At 43.4% G+C, this 16,770-nt stretch overlaps 1 long non-coding RNA gene across 1 annotated transcript; it reads right to left on the reverse strand.

Moving 5' to 3' along the window:
• Positions 1–1,602: 1,602 nt before the first annotated feature.
• On the reverse strand, positions 1,603–15,749 carry LOC135319446 (uncharacterized). The gene is made up of 4 exons (XR_010378032.1): positions 15,574–15,749; positions 7,524–7,575; positions 4,010–4,204; positions 1,603–3,266 (listed from the first exon to the last, which is right to left on the reverse strand). It is a non-coding gene; the product is annotated as an uncharacterized LOC135319446 (long non-coding RNA).
• Positions 15,750–16,770: the final 1,021 nt, after the last annotated feature.

A 16,770-nucleotide genomic window follows, 5' to 3' on the forward strand; every position in this document is an offset into this window, starting at 1 on the left:
CCAACCATGTGATTAGAGAAGTGGGGCTTTGAGCTTTGTGACAAATGAGTGACCACCAGGAGAGGAATGGGCTCAATGTTTAGGGCTAAGTAAAGCTTTGAGTTACAGTTAGGGTTTGGGTTAGCCATGTCGGTAGTGACCCAGTAAATCATGTCTTTGTAATAAGGCCTCCAGTAAAGACTTGGGGCAACAAAGCTCAGAGTTCCTGTGAGCTTCCTGGTTGGTAACACTCTTGGAGGACTGTCACACTCAGATGCCATGAGGGCAACCCTGAGCCCTTCCCACTGGATTGCTCTCCACAGCAGCTCACCTGATGAGATCTAAGGGCTGCTTCTTGTCTATGCTTCGAGGAGGAGCCCATTCCCTGTACAGAAGGCCCTGTTAGCTGGGGTAGCTGATGTCCTCTGATGGAGGCTGAAGTTGCACTGGGAAGCAGAAGCAAACAGGTGAGCATCACTGTCACCACGTTTTCACATGTTCTGTTATTAAAATGTGGTGCTAACACTTCGTGTTCATTTGTAAATAAGGGGCCCTCACTTGCCAGGAGGGATGGAGGTACCATATAATTTTTCATAATTCTCACCCAGGGTTAATACTAACCCCTTGAGGGTCATTTGCAAACGTGGGTGGAAAGGAACGCTTGGATGTTACAGTCCTGGGACCACCGTGGGTACCTGTTGAGAGCCTTGCAGATGCTTAATGTACTACAAGCGGGCCAGTCTTCCACAGCCAAAAAACTAGGCCACCCAAGTGCCCAAACTGCTGCAGTGGAGGGACACCTGACGGTGCAGCCCCCTCCTTGGACCCCCAGAGGTACCTGGACTCTGGCTGGTTAGGGGCAGGGTCAATTCTAAAACCCAGGCTTTTTTGTCCCCACAATTCAGTAATTATTCGGTGACAGCACATGGAATATAAACAAAGAAACTTGACATGATGATATGTATTTAGCTTACTCAAGAAACAAAATTTAAATCCAGTCATTCTCCTTCCCACCTGACCTACTTTCCTTTTTCCTGTACTAGAACCAGATTATTACCCACCCAGCCTTAACATGGGTCCTGACTCCACTTGCCTCCCTCCCAAACACCACATGAGATGATTCCTCAGCCTGGATCTGGGACCAGCAATTACTAGAGGCGTTAGTGGAAAAGAACTGGTTGTGCGAAGATGCCAACTAAACACTGTAGAATCCTGGTGTCCCACATTAGTAATCATGACAGCTGTTTGCCAGTGTCCCCAAAGTTCATTTCAGACTCTCACTGCTAATTTTGCAGGGACATAAATATAAAACAGGTGGACTGCTGGGCTGGACTGCTATATTGAGTCTCTGATCCAGGAAGCTCAGTGTCTGCTCCCTGCACCCAGCTCCCTGTTCTGTTCATGCATGTGCATAAAGCAGCTGTTTAGTGTCCATTTTAATATCTTAAACAGTGCATTTCAGTATTGTCTTCATCCACAAATACGTGTACCACACAGTAGTAACGATCAATCTCAGTCTTTGCTTTCTTTGGTCTTAGAGAGTCAGATAAATGGATAGCAAAGATAACAAAGTCATAGAGTGCTATAATATAATATTTCCTTTATTTCAATGACAGGATTTATTTAAAGAGCTTAGATATAACATCCTTGCATTTATGGCATCATTAAGCATCTGAGGCTGTTACATTTTAAAAACTCCATTTCATGCGAGATGTTATCAGTTAGAGAAGTGCTCCTGAATTTGAGGGGTTGCTGTCATCTCAGAGGAGTCCCTAAAAATTGTCAACACTCTGCAGTACTGCCATCATGACAAGAACCCAGACAGATGAAATTTGGAAAGCCCTGTGGCTTCCTAGTGCACAGACAGAAAATGGTATTTCAGAGGGAAAAAGCCTGAATTACAGAAAATGATAAATGAAATGATCTAACATGCATTTCCCTTACAAAGAACTAATACTTCTTTGGTTGATAATAACATCTGTCAATAATTATGAAAAGAGCTGACAGATGCATAGTACTTACTATTAGCCAGGGCTGTTCTAACATTGACACAGATTCATTAATCCCCATAGCAACTCTACGAGGTGGGTACTATTATTATCCCCATTTTATTGATGAGGAACTTGATAAACACAGAGGCTAAATGACTTTTACAAGGTCGACAGCGAGAAACCTGCACAGGTGTTCCAGCCTGAGTCTTCGCTCATGGCCACTTCTCTTTTTTTTTTTTTGGTGGTGGGGAGATAATAAGGTAATTCTGGTGGGGGGTGGGGAGGTAATTAGGGTTTTTGGTTTATTTTAGAGGAGGTGTTGGGGGCTGAACCCAGGACCTTATGCGTGCTAAGGATGCACCCCATCACTTGAGCTGTACCCTCCCTTCTCGAGTCTATGCTCTTAGCTGCTAATCCGCACTGCCCCACATGGTAACTCTGGGGGAACTACAGTTCATTCATTCACTCGTTAAACTCAGCCTTCCCAGTGCCTAGGATTCAGCAGTGAACAAAAGAACATGGTTCTTGCCCTAAGTGAGCGTCTCGCCTCCTGACATATTGTCTTCATTTTACCCAGGAAGAAACAAGGTCAAGAATATTAGCCTTTTCCTGTTAACACCGGAGGATATATGAGGTGCTTTATTTCATTTCTGCCATTTGACTTACACAATGGGGAAGGAAAGCTGCCTTGCAGATCCCAGAGCTCACAAGCCTGTTAATCCCGAAAATTTTTTTTAACACTATCCCTTACTTGATACTTGATCTGAGAAAGGATGAAGTAAACCTAAAAAGATTTTAAGAGAGTGTGTGGTTTATACAGGGTAACCAACCAGCCACCGTTTACTATCCTAACAGGAATCTGTAGGCATATTTCTTTTCTTTCCCTTTTTTTCCTTTTTATAGGCAGCTTTTAAAAACCAAACCAAAGCAACCAAGCCAAATCACTGATAATTCAACAGCAGGTACTAAATCACCCCCAAGACAGCAGCTAAACTCGGTTTAGACTTACAATGCAGCTTCTAGTGGCTGGATTGAAGAATGTATCTCTATCCTGAATATAAAAGTCATTCACGCAGCTCTTCTCAAATAGGGCAATGAAAAACTCTTGCTCCGGCTTGATGATACTTTCATCCACATGGAGGACTTTCATAAAACAGCTGAAATTATCAAAGGCTGAGGACCGGGTTTTCAGATCATTGGGCTTCAGAGGCAACTTTATGTGCAGTATCTCAGCATATGTACAGAGCACCTCCCACAGGGTGTGTACTTTTGCAAATACAAGCTTGTCATCCAAACCTATATTGGGAGAATGAAAAGACAAACAAGGAAACTAACTATTTTCACATTTTTAGTACACAGATTTTTCTTACGTTGCTGGAAGTTAAAGCACTTGTGCAAATACACACACATATGACACTGGTAAAAGTGAAGATATAATAAGAGTAGATTTGCAAACCATCATACATTTTTGCCTTAAAGATAATTTATTTGTTGAAATTACTGAAAAGTTATTTAAAATCCTTACAGTCCATTCAGAAAATAACCAATGTTTTTGGTGAAGAAAAGCAAACTTGTTAATTTTTAGTCCAAATTAGTAACTAAAAATAGAAACACCAAAATATTCTTTGCAGTGGTATTGTAATGACAATTTTTTAAATTTCTGAAACCTAGGACTAATTACATATCTGTTCAATATAGTGTTAAATGGACATTAAAAGGTATTTAAAAGAATTATGTTTATTGATATGGAATATATAATAAAAGGAAAAACCAAAAAAAATGAAATAATAATTTTCCTTTTTGGAAGGGAAAAATATCTACATTTGAACAAAAAAAGTTTAGAAGGATTTTAAGATTCTTTATGTATAATTAAGGTACAGATGATTTTTAATTCCACTGTTCTTTCATTTTCAATTTTGGTGGGTAAATTTTTATAATAAAAAATCTTTAAAAAGGTTCTTGCATAATTAATAGATATATTTATGAGTACATTCTCTGGCTATTAGAAAAGATCTCCTAGCTTTGGATCAGAAACATACATTCCATAATGCAGATCCTGACTGACTCGCCTCCCAGCCCACAGTGAAGGTACAGCTAGGGTGACATGTTTCAAGTACCATTCCAGGTAACACGCAGGCTCCCAGCCAATGGCTGCAAAGGGACTGACACTGATCTGGTTGCTCCCAGCTGCAGACCATCATAGATGAGGTTAGATTCATAGGCTCATGCTTTCTCTGTCAAAAGAAACCAGAAAATGTTAGGCTTTTACTTTCACCAAGGGAACAAGAAGTTGTTTGATTTTTTTAATGCAAAAATAACAACAAACCAATTTGAACCTGATGAAAAGACATTTGCTCAAAACAGCACAGTAGCAATGAAGGTGCTCTGGCAGGCAGAGATTTGTTGGATTCCTGTGAGTGCTGGACTCCTCACATGGAATTCCCTTGGCACTCCAGAAGGCCTGTGGTTGTCCCCATGTGTTTGTGGCCATATATGGCGCACAAAAGTCTCTGGCTTTGCCACAATTTCAAAGCTTTTTTGGCTTATGAAAAGTTTTGGACTCAAATGGAGTTTTCTTGAGTCCACTCACTGATGTCATTCACCAGAGTTATAGTCCAGATCTGACATTCTAGACTCTTAAAATCTTGCAGACATTCAAATGTTTCAGGTTTGGATGTGTATTTACCTCTGCAGGCCTGGACCAAATTCGATAAAGCCACCCGGACAAGTTCAGCAAAATGCAAAGAAATTTTTCTCTCTGCAAGTCTGAAATGTCTGTGAAGCTATAAAAACTTCTGCATCTACAAAAATAGAGACCGTATCTATCCATAATGCATGGCCATTTAAAAAAAAAACTGTATTAACTGCTATTAAATTCTATCTGGATTTTGCCAAATTGTGTCCTAAACTGTAAGGAAAGTATATAAATGTAGAGAATTTTTGACCTTTTAAGAGAAAAAGGAACCCTCCTACTCAGTTGTTGGGAATGTAAATTGGTGCAGCCACTATGGAGGACAGTATAGAGGTTCCTTAAAAAACTAAAAATAGATTTCCGTGTGATACAGCAGTCCCATTCATGGGTATATGTCTGGAGAAAAATATAATTCAGAAAGACACATGCACCCTAATGTTCACAGCAGCACTATTTACAATAGCCAAGACACTGAAACAACCCAAATGTTCACTGACAGATGACTGGATAATGAAGGTGTGGTATATTATATAAATATGTATATATACATACACACACACACACACACACACACACACACACACACAATGGAATACTGCTCACCCATAAAAGATAAAATAATGCCATTTGCAATAACATGGATGGACCTACAGGGTATTATGCTAAATGAAATAACTCAGAGAAAGAAAAACAATTATTCTATGTATTAACTTATATGTATATCTAAAAAATAAAACAAATTAATGAGTATAATAAAACAGAAATATACTCACAGGTACACAGAACAGACTGGTGGTTACCAATGGGGAGAAGGAGGACAGGGGAGGCAGGAAGGGAGTAGGGGATTGAGAGGTAAAAAGTAATATGTATAAAATGGATAGGTTACAGGGCTGCATCATACAGCACAGGGAAATATAGCCATTATTTTATGGTGACTTTAAATGGAATATAATCTATAAAAATGTTGAGCCTCTGTGTTGTACACCTGAAACTACTAGGATGTAAATCAACTACTCAATTACAAAATTTTTAATCAAAGTTTTCTTTTCATATTATTTGCAATAATTTACAAGCCAGCACTGTCAATAGAAACATAGTGGAAGTCACAATTTCCAATAATCCCATTTAGAAAATAAAAAGGAACAACTGAAATTAATTCCAGTAGTAATTATATTTATCTCAAAATAGCCAGTATACTATAATTTCAAAAGTGTGATTAACACTTTTAAAACTTATTAATAAATATTTTACATTATTTTTGTTGTATGAAGTCTTGAAAATCTATTATGTATTTTCCACTTATAAAACATCTCAATTCACAATAGCCACATGTGGCTGGTGGCTACCATACTAGACAGAGCAGATTACACCATTCACACTTCTGATAAATTACCTGCTCTTACTTATTTAAAAAACTTGCAGAAGAGGCTTTAGATATTCCCTATATCAAACAAAGCAACCTTGACAGGTGGGGAGTATCTTCATTATAAGGTGAAAAATAAAGGTAAGAGAGCCACGGTTACATGTATGTTAATTTAACAATAACTTCTTAATTCATTCAGGACTTTACAGTCTTTCTTCATATGCCAAGGATTCACTGTCACTGTGCAATGTTTTTCAGTATTATCATCTTTGGAATTGAGAGGATTCTGATGACCCTGCTTTGTGCATCTGTACATAAAAGAAAATAACAAAACAGAGAAAAAGACCTTATTAAAGATAATTTAGGGGGGAGGGTATAGCTCAAGTGAAAGATCATATTCTTAGCATGCACAAGGGCCTGGGTTCAATCCCCAGTACTTCTTCTAAAAATAAAATGAATTAAAAAAATCTAATTACCACCCCCCCTGCAAAAAATTAATTAATTACTTTAATTAAAAGTTAAAAAATGATAATTTAGTGCAGGCTTATCAGGCTACAAGATCTACAATGAATGCCCGTCCCCCCATTAATTTAGAAGAAGTCTCACAGTATTTCCCAACATTAATGCTAAAATATAATTCAGAATACTTTCTGATGGTCAGCATGATTTTAACTGAAAAGTAGATAATTACCTCCCTGGTGTCAAAGCTCTGTCAGAGATGGGCACAGAAAATTTAGTAAAAATGATTTTGCAATTACCTTTGAAAGAAATGCTGAGAAATGATCTTTTCTGTTGGATATTAGCCTGCTTTTATATTCTGCCGTAGGCATACGTGTTTACAAACCAGGCAGGAACTGGAACATATTTTACACATGCTTTAGAAACTGATTTGAATTTTGCTCTCTACCTGCAAGGCTATTTCTTAGGTAATAACATAAGCTGGCCACTGTACTAAATTTTGTTTCCGTTTGCTTAATCCTCACAACTCTGTAAGCTGCTATTATTACCCCCATATAACAGATAAAGAGCTTGGGGCAGAAAATAATTTGGGTAACTTGGTAAATGGTGGAGCTGGGTAAGACTGCAGCCAGCCTGACACTCAAGTCCATTCTTCTCACCAATGTCTGATACTGCTACCTACATTCAGCAATGACCGTTGATTTCATATTTAAGTGTGTCATTTCTAAAAGTGCAAAGCTATATTAGTACTCCTGTGTAAATTAGTCTTTTGAGATGTGATAGCCAAAAAAACAAAAAGATATAATATCAGGGTACCACTGAGGGGAGGGCAAACTGCATATGGACAGACACAAGGGGACTTTTTAGGACACAGTTGCACAACTCTAGAAATAGCTAAAATGGCTGACTTGAACAATTATAATGTGTGAATTTTATGGCCTGTAAATTACACCTTAATACAGCTATTAAATTAAGAAACTGGGATACCAAATTAAGACTAAAACACATATATATCACACAAAGAACAACAGGCAAATACCATTATTTACTGCGCCATTTTCCTTCATGCAGCTTCCTTTCCTCACTCGTTCCTGAAAGGATGATTCAGTTTTAAAATAGTCTTTTAATTTATTCAGCAAATAATTTTTGACTGCCTACTATACACCCAGGACTAGTCTAGGCACTTGGAATAGATCAATAAACAAAACAAAAGTCCTGTCCTCACGGAGCTTGGTTGGAGTCTAGCTGGGGTGGGGGGTGGAGATGACAATTCACACAACAGAGCAGCAGAGGAGGTGGTATGTTAGGAAAGAGGAACCATGGAAAAAAGAAAAAAAGGCAAGGTAAATAGGGTTGAGAGTATGGGATAAGGGTGATGTTGTAATAATACAAGAGCAGGCCACACTGAGGACTGAGGTTAGGACTAGGACTAGGAGGTGAGAAGTCCTAGGTGGAAGGAATAACCATCACCAAGGCCAGCTTGCACTTCGCATGTTCCAGGATGGGGGCACGGCTGGATCTGTGGAGAAGGGTCAGTACAGATCCTGTACGGCCTTGGAGGACGTTGTATTGACTGTGGCTTTTACCCGAAGTGAAATGTGGAGGCACTGCAGAAGGACGACACAATCTAACTTAGGTTTTCAAAGCTCACTTGAGTGCCGGGTGAGAATAGTCAAAATGGGTCAGAGATTAAAAGAGGGAAGACATTGAGAAGGGCTGTGCAGGAGGAGAGGACAGTGGCTCAGGGCAGGGAAGCAGCAGTGGAGGCAGGAGCCATGGTGAGAAGTGGCTGGGTTCTGGATATGTTTTAAAGGCAGTGTTAAACCAGATCTATTGACAGAATTCTTGTGGTATGTCAGTGAAAGTCAGAATAACTCCAAGATTTTTGACCCAAGCAGCTGGAAGGATTAAGTTTCCACTAACTGAATGGGGGAGGCTGCAGAAAGAACCAGTTTGGGGGGTAGGAGGACCAAGAGCTCAGTTTTTACACATGTTGGTTTTAAGATATCAGAGTTCCAAGTGAAGATGTCAAATCAGCAGAAGATTGAAAGAGTCCAGAGTTGGAGAGAAAAAGTCTAGCGGGAGACAGAAATGTGGGAATCATGGGTCACACAGGTGGAACAGGAAGACATGAAACCCAGGTACTCAAACATTAAGATAACCTGGCATTAACCATAGAAGTTATCCTTGAGGGCCTGCCTACTAGGTGTGGATATCAGTCCTATTTCTCGAACACTCGAGTTTTAAAACGGAACTTACGAATAAATTCGTGCAAGACACTGCCTCCAGTGGGTGGGTTCAGAGCTGGAGTGGGAGAATGGGATGGTGCACGCTACTCCCTACGGCAGAATGTGTGTGTGTGTGTGTGTGTGTACGTACGCATGTGTGTGTGTGTGCAGGGGGATGAGTTACACCTGGCTTAAGAAAAAGAGCTAGTAAGTCTAGAAGCCAAAAGATGAAAGAACATCCAGATCTGGTAGAGGGAACAGGGGAAACACTGTGTACTGTAAGACATATCCCCATAATGCCATTTCCCACCATCCTTTCATAAGCAACACAGTTGGAAAGGGGGGAATTATGTAGACACGTGTGATGTACACAAACTTTCTGACTATGTAACACTGAATATCTACATATGTAGCAAGTTAATGATATTTATATCTGCTTCAAGTTTAATAACAAGTTCACAACAGAGGGAAAATAAAATATTGAGGACTGGTAGAAGTATCATAGAAGGCCTTTCAATGCTCAGAATGGAAGCAAAAGCAGCTTCACAGCACAAATAATGTCATTAAGGGTCAAGAATGTTTATATTTCCTTAAGAAATTCAGAGTTACAACTTCCTGCTTTAAAGAATTAACTTTAATACAGATGCCATACTATAAGCAACGTCTATACTGGTGCTTTCTTAAAGCTATTTTTAGTTCCTGCTTGTTCTGATGTACACCAGAAACTCTGCAAAGAAAACCTTCTATTCAAAGGCTTAAAGGAATAAAAAAAGAAATAACACTGCATTCTTTTAAGTGTTCTCTGTACTGAGAGTCACTTGCAAATGCAGCACCCTGCCACAGGTCTACATTTTTAACAATAAATTCCTTTGCGCAATTTTTCAATCGCTATGTGACTTTGTGTCAGTCTCTCACTCAGAAGCAGAATGGAGTACCAGAAAATGACACGTCATGTCTAAAACTACAGATCTGGGAGATGAACGGACACCAGGAAACAGCTAAGTGGGAGGGTAAGGTTTACCTTTAAAGTTACCATAAATGCAGTTACACCTGCTGCCTGATTCCCCTATGAAGCGAAGAACTAGTCTTTTCCAGAAAAGCTCTCATTCTGAGAACTGTCTTCTTTAAAATATTTGGCTATTCTCTTTTAAGGTTCTTTCACTTTTAAGTCTTTCCCCAACTCTAATCCCATAACAAGTGTTAAAATTATCCAATAGCCTTTTGTTACAGAACATACTCTGAAAAGCTGAGGTTTCCCAGGGTTTGGATCCCAGAAATCTGCTACCAGATAATCCTAAAACCTTCCTTCCATAACTGACTCTTCTGCCAATTCCCAGCTGCGGGCAAATTTGGCTTCTCAGACCAGGTAACTTTCTAATTCTGCCTACGAACACTCTACTGCCAGTAAAGGAAATCTCAGACAGGAAGCAAACAAAGCCCCTAGTGAGGCTTGCCTCCTTCAAACAATCAAGATGTCATCACCAAGCAAATATTTAAACCTACTGCAAAACTTCTGAAGACATCTTACAAGCAATATAGTTTCTATAGATGCATAATATTTGCTCTGGAATAGTGATTTCCAATGGAGGGAACAAAGGACCACATGACCCAAGCAATTTTTTAAAACTGCACATAACCGTCCCTCTTCACGTGAGGATTCAGGCAAGCCCGTCTCACAGGTCTAGGTGTAACAGAATGACAGCACCTCTAGGAGTAGGGTGGAAAGCAGCGACGTAGACTTTTAGTGAAAGGGGGTGATGTAACAGGCCCCATCGCCCACTTACCTCCCACCACAGGACAATCATCTCAGATCGAGAACAAACACTTTGGGAAACAAAGGTTCATTATGTTTTTGTGGTTTTCTGGTAGAAATAATGCCCTGAGTCATGTGAAGTTGTGGCTGCAAAATTGAACAGGGGACCAGACATTTTCACATTCAGGACACAAATAGCCCACGGGTGGCCACTATATCTGCCCTCCCCTTTGCCTGTTCACCCCAAAAGCTGCAGGACTCTCCTGCTTGCAATGACACCTACCACTTCTCACAAATTCCTGCCAAGTTCACGTCAGCAGCCGGTTGTGTCAAAGTCACCATGTGTACTGCTCTGAAGTCCCTCCATTACTTTATATCCCTTCTATATTCTCTGTTGTCTCCCTAGCTACACCTGCATTCAGAAGCTGGTTACCGCACTAACATTGCCTCTGTAATCAGTCCAGGATATAGGAAGTAGAGATTCAACTGTAACCAGTCCCAGAATACTTGTCATGCCACTCTAGTTTTCCAACAAAATACTCTGGTATCCCTCAGCTCACCCAAAGAACCACCGCATTACTTAGAGGTTGTAAAAGTAGAGGGCTTTCTCTACTGGAAAACACTGTGGCCTGTGGTAGAGATGTGATTTCAGTTTTTACAACTACTTACAGGCAAAAAGACATGTTCCGCTAAGTTTCTTCAAGCGTTTGGAATTTAAACTTTCATTAGATACAGAGCCGGTGGACTAACCGTAATCTATGAACATATGGTCATATTACCAAATAATGTTCATGTCTGCCTTACAGACATGTAAGAACTTGAATTACACCTGCATCCTTTTGGCCTTTAGAATTGGATATGAAGCATCCTGTGAGAAAAAACCTATCCAGTCACAGAACACCTTACAGAAAACATCACATTAATGCCACTGAATACATTAGTATAGTCCATGTATGGTTAAGTTACATCTCCAATTTCTCAGAGCTGGATAGGAGATGTCTAGAAAAGCTGGAAAAGCCCAATTACCAAAACATCTCAAAAGTTAAAGCAGACTCCTTCACCTCCCAAAGTGGAGGGCGGAGAGGACATTGCCAACCACCCTGTCCTCCCCCAGGACGTGGCATGTGGGGAAGCAGGCAGCGGAGGTGGAGAGGTGATGAAAGCAAGAGTGGAACTGCTCTGGTCCTAGAACAACAGAGCTGTAAAAAGCTCGGCTTCAGTTCAACACGCTCCCTCTCCCACTTTCCCTCCCACCTACATGAAAAACAGAGCACAGTCTGGCACTTTCTGCCCATGACAGTGACTACTGGCAGGAAAGGGACCAGGATAAAAGCATGTCCTATAAAAAATCAGTCTGATTTTAAAGACTATGTTAAAAACAATGAACAGCACTGTCAGAGTCGGACACTTGTAAGGCGCTCAAATAGGGAGGAGGATGTTGAGGATCCATATCCCACACTTCCACGTCTTTTATCACTCCTATTTCTGACCTTTCCTTTGCCACTTTTTGTAGCACTGCCATCACTGGCAGGCAAAGGGGCAGCAATGTGACTTGGCCATTTATCCGATGGGGCTACATTTCCCAGCACTGGAATGAAAAGGCACTGGAAGAGGAGCAGCTGGAAGATGTGAACCGCGGTCCTGGCCTGTGCCAAACACTAAGCAGGCTACCCTGGGTTTGGCTCTTATTGTGTCTGGGCTTCCGGCTGTTTACTTATAAAAGAAGGTTTTGTCATTGCACAAATATATCCAATATGAAATGTAACGCAAAAGTCAAGCATAATGACATCTCACCTGCTTGCCTCAGGGAACTGTACAAGCACTGAACGCTATGTGAATGTAAACACAGAGTTAAGGAAACTGTTGAGGTAAAGCGCTAAACTGAACATGGAGATAAAGTTTTATGGATTTTCTTGGCTTTCTTTTTTAATTGCAACACTGAATTGATAGTTATTAGCTATACTCCACACCACCACCCCTGCGAATATATAAAGTAGGTAAGCACTGCCTGGATGCCTGCTATTGCCTGATGCTAAGCAGGGTGAAGGGTATAAAGGAGGCTGAACACGGGAGTCTTCTCCAGTTACCAGCTAAGTGAGGAGACACACTGGAGACCACCCGGGAGTGGTACCAAGTCAGTACTCAAAGCCAAGATTACAGGCTACCGATCATGAACAGTGCAGGAATACAAAGAGGAGCTAGAAGTATTTGGAGTAAATAGGGAAGACTCTATGAAGGGGATGGGGCTCCAACTAGTTCTCAGGGCAATTCTAAGCTGTTTTAACTTAGGACTGGATAGGAAAAGCCTGGTGACTCCTGGTTTTTAATAAGGCACAGGTTACCCTAGGAGGCTAGGTCGCATAATGATTGGAACACATAAGGGAAGGCCAAGATGATGGAGGGTCGTGACTAACTGGCTGAGATCTGGTTGTGGTAAGTCTTTGACTTGACTATAGATGTTGGAGGGTCAAAACTGTAGGTTGACTGAAAGGGGGTGAGAGAATATCCAAGAATTCAACAGAAGGAAAAATTCATGTATCAGGGATGAAAGCTGTTCATCAGAGCATCAGCAATCAGAATAGACACTTGAAATCAAAAACATACAGTTCCAGAAGCTGACAAAATGTGGAGGGTGGTGAGAGAAAGGTGAATCAAAGACCATTCCAAGCCTTTGGTTATTCAAGACCAGAAGAATGATTATCCCACTGAATAAGTGGAGACGCTGCAAGAAAAAAGATATGAAATCAGCTTTAGACATATTGAATCTGACATATGAGCTAAGAGTAGGTATTCTCTAAGAAGCTCAAAATTCAAAACTGAAGCACAGATCTAGAGTACAGGCTTAAGATGCAGATGGACAAGACATGATAAATCTCCTAAAAGAAAACATAGGCAAAACATTATCTGACATAAATCTTAGGAACATTCTCCTAGGGCAATCTACCCAGGCAATGGAAATAAGAGAAAAAAACAAACAAATGGGATGCAATTTAACTCATAAGTTTCTTCACAGCAAAGGCAACCATAAGTAAAACAAAACAACAACCTATGAATTGGAGAAAATATTTCCAAATGATACGACTAACAAAGGCTTAATTTTCAGAATATATAAACAGCTGATACAACTTAGTAACAAAAAAACAAACAACTTAATCCAAAAATAGGCAGAAGACCTAAACAAGCATTTCTCCAATGAAGACACAAATGGCCAATAGACACATGAAAAAATGGTCAGTATCACTAATAAACAGAGAAATGCAAATCAATTCTTCAATGAGGTATCAGCTCACACCAATCAGAATGGCCATAGCTCAGAAGTTTATGAATGATAAATGCTAGAGAGGCTGTAGAGGGAAGGGAACCCTCTTATACTGCTGGTGGGAATCCAGTTTGGTGTAGTCATTATGGAAAGCATGGAAATCCCTCAAAAAGTAAAAGTAGACTTATCCTATGACCCAGCAATCCCACTTCTGGGTATATAACTGGAAGGAACTCCAATGTGAAAAGATACCTGCACCCCAGTATTCATAGCACTACTGTATACAATAGCCGAGACATGGAGTCAAGCTAAATGTAGCAACAGATGACTGGATAAAGATGTTGTGGTATATTTATACACTGGAATACTACTCTACCATGAAAAGGACAAAATAAAACCATTTGCAGCAACATGGATGGAGCCAGAGATCTTCATTCTAAGTGAAAGCAGCCAGAAACATAAAAATACCAAATGATACCGACTCATATGTGCAATCTAAAAAAAGAGAGAAAAAGACACTGTGAACTCATCTACAAAACGGAAATAGACTTGCAGGCTTAGTAAACAATCTTAAGGTTACCAGGGAAAGGGGATGGGAAGGGCTAAATTTGGGAGTTTGAGATTTACAAATGTTAGCCACTATATATAAAAATAGATTTTAAATAAAGTTTCTTCTTTATAGCACAGAAGCCTATGTTCATTATCCAGCAATAACCTATAATGAAAAACCGGTACAGCCACCAACTGAGGAAGCAAGAGAAGAAAGGAGAGTTAGTTATGCTGTGCTAGAACCCACTTCTAAAATCCTTGTCAGCCACTGAGGCTGCCCCGAGTACACTGAGCCAGCCTTCCAGGGACAGGCTGACATGACATGTGTCCTGCAAACCTGGGGCAGCAGATGCCGTCCCCGGGTCTGGCCCTGGGGGAGATGGGAGCAAGTACACCTGGTCCCTCTGGGGCGGCACCCCTTCCCGCAGCCCCAGCCTCCTGACTGAACCACGCCTGCCTCTCAGGAACCCACTGACTTGAAAACAAGTGATCCACGAACCTGGGGCAGCGGCATGGAGAAGGGCAGCGACCTGGCAAGCTGGTCGATTTGCCCCCATCTCCCCCACGGCCTGCCCAGGGCTCGGCCTCTGCTGCTCCAGGCACGTTCCGCAGGTCAGCCTGCTCCCGGGAGTAAGGCGCGGTGTGGTCGTAGGCAGTGGCGGGTTATGAGGTCTGCCCATGGGAGCCCCGTGGATTTGCTTCAATCTCCCCAGCGCATAGCCTGAGCTTGGCCTCTGCTGCCCCAGTTTCACGGAACTCAGGTTACAGGTCCGCCTGCTCCTGGAAGGTGGGTGCTGTGCTGTCAGGGAATGGCGGCGGCTGCGATGGCGGGATTGGGGCTGCCCTGTGAGAGAGCGGGGTTTGCGACCATTTCCCACTGCTGCTGCAGCCATCCCAGCACACTGATCGCACCGCGCCCACCTCCCAGGAGCAGCCTGACCTGTAACCTCAGTACCACGAACCTGGGGCTTTAGAGGCCGCCCCCAAGGTCAGGCCGTGGGGAAGATGGGAGCAAATCCAGGGGCTCTCATGGGGCAGCCCCCATTCCATCCGAGGCCCCGTGCCCGAAACTGCACCCGCCTCCCAGGAGAAGGCCATGGTCTGAGGGCCAGGCGGAGATGCTCCGGAGCCGTCCGGCGCCCTCCCGCCTCCCGGGGCTGTGCCTGCTCTCCTAAACACGGGTATAAGCGGCGGCAAAAACGCGGGGTTCAGGAACTACTAATAGCGGAATTACCACGAACCACAGCGGCGGCTGGGACCCGCCTCAGGGTCCTAACGGGACGCGCGGCCGGGACCTCACCTCCGCACCCCTCCCTGGGCGCCTCCCCAGCCGCACAGCCCAGGCGTCACCCGCCGGCTCCCCGAGCAGCGCGCCCCCACCAGCGCCCCCTTAACTGCCCGGCAGCGGCAGCCGAGACGACGGCAAGCGGCGGCCCAGACCCCAGGCCGTGTTCCTCTTCCAGGAGCTGGTCCAGGAGCAACCGGCTGCCGCCAGCTTCCACGCATTCTGGGCGGGTTCCGGCGTCCGCGCGTCTGTCTGTCTGCGCGTGCACGCCCCTCCTCCTCCCTCCTGCAGCGCAAACTGCTCGGATGGGTCTCCTGCTTTACCGGCCCTGGCCACTGGGGCCGGGAGGATCCAGGTGGGGCCCCTCCTGCTTGTCCCGCCGGGTCTCCATCCCCAGAGCCTTCACCCCGCCACCGACTGGGTCCTGGCATTGAACTAGAACCACGACTGTCCTGGGCCAGGCCACACCCCGCCAGCCCCACTTCCCCTGATCACCTTCCCCTCCCTGTTACTACCCTCCCACCCCTGGCCAGGCCCAGTTTCCCAGCAGACCTTAAAGAAAGGGCTTCTTCTCCTCACACCGAGGTCCCTGCCCTGACACTCCATCCTGCTAGGTCCTAACCTATGGCCCCTACACCCACAAGCTTACCCCTCATGCCTCACCACAGGACCCCAACATCCTGAAATTTTCCCCCTCACCTCTCAGCCAGGTCAGTTCCACTCTGAGCTGGCCCCACACCCCTCAACCTGTACCCCCTCACCATGGGGTCCCCTTCACTCTGATTGCACCCCTACTCTGAGCTGACTACCTCAACCCTCACCCGGTGGTTGGGGTGGGGAAATCCGGGCTCCAGTAATGATGACTACTGCCACCAGTGGGGGATCCATACTAGTGTGCGCCTTCATAGTTAATGTCTGAGTCTACAGGGCGAGGCAGGCTGGGCTGAAGGCGGTTCCAATTCCCGCCCTGGCACCCTGATCCCCGCACCCTGTGCCTCAACTGACCCGATGGGTCAGGGTGATCCCAGGCTGCCAGCCACTGGCCTGTGGGCCTTGGGTGGTTGATGGTCCTGATTGTGGTCTGGACTCCTAGGGCGGAGGCACTGGGCACGCAGACCTTTGGGGTGGGGGAGTTCAGAGGGTGCACCTGAGCCCAGGGGTAGACAGCAGATGGTGGGCTGTGTGCATGGGGCTGTGTTCGTGGCCTGGGCT

This window comes from Camelus dromedarius, chromosome 27, assembly GCF_036321535.1.
Source record: "Camelus dromedarius isolate mCamDro1 chromosome 27, mCamDro1.pat, whole genome shotgun sequence".
NCBI classification, from domain to species: domain Eukaryota; kingdom Metazoa; phylum Chordata; class Mammalia; order Artiodactyla; family Camelidae; genus Camelus; species Camelus dromedarius.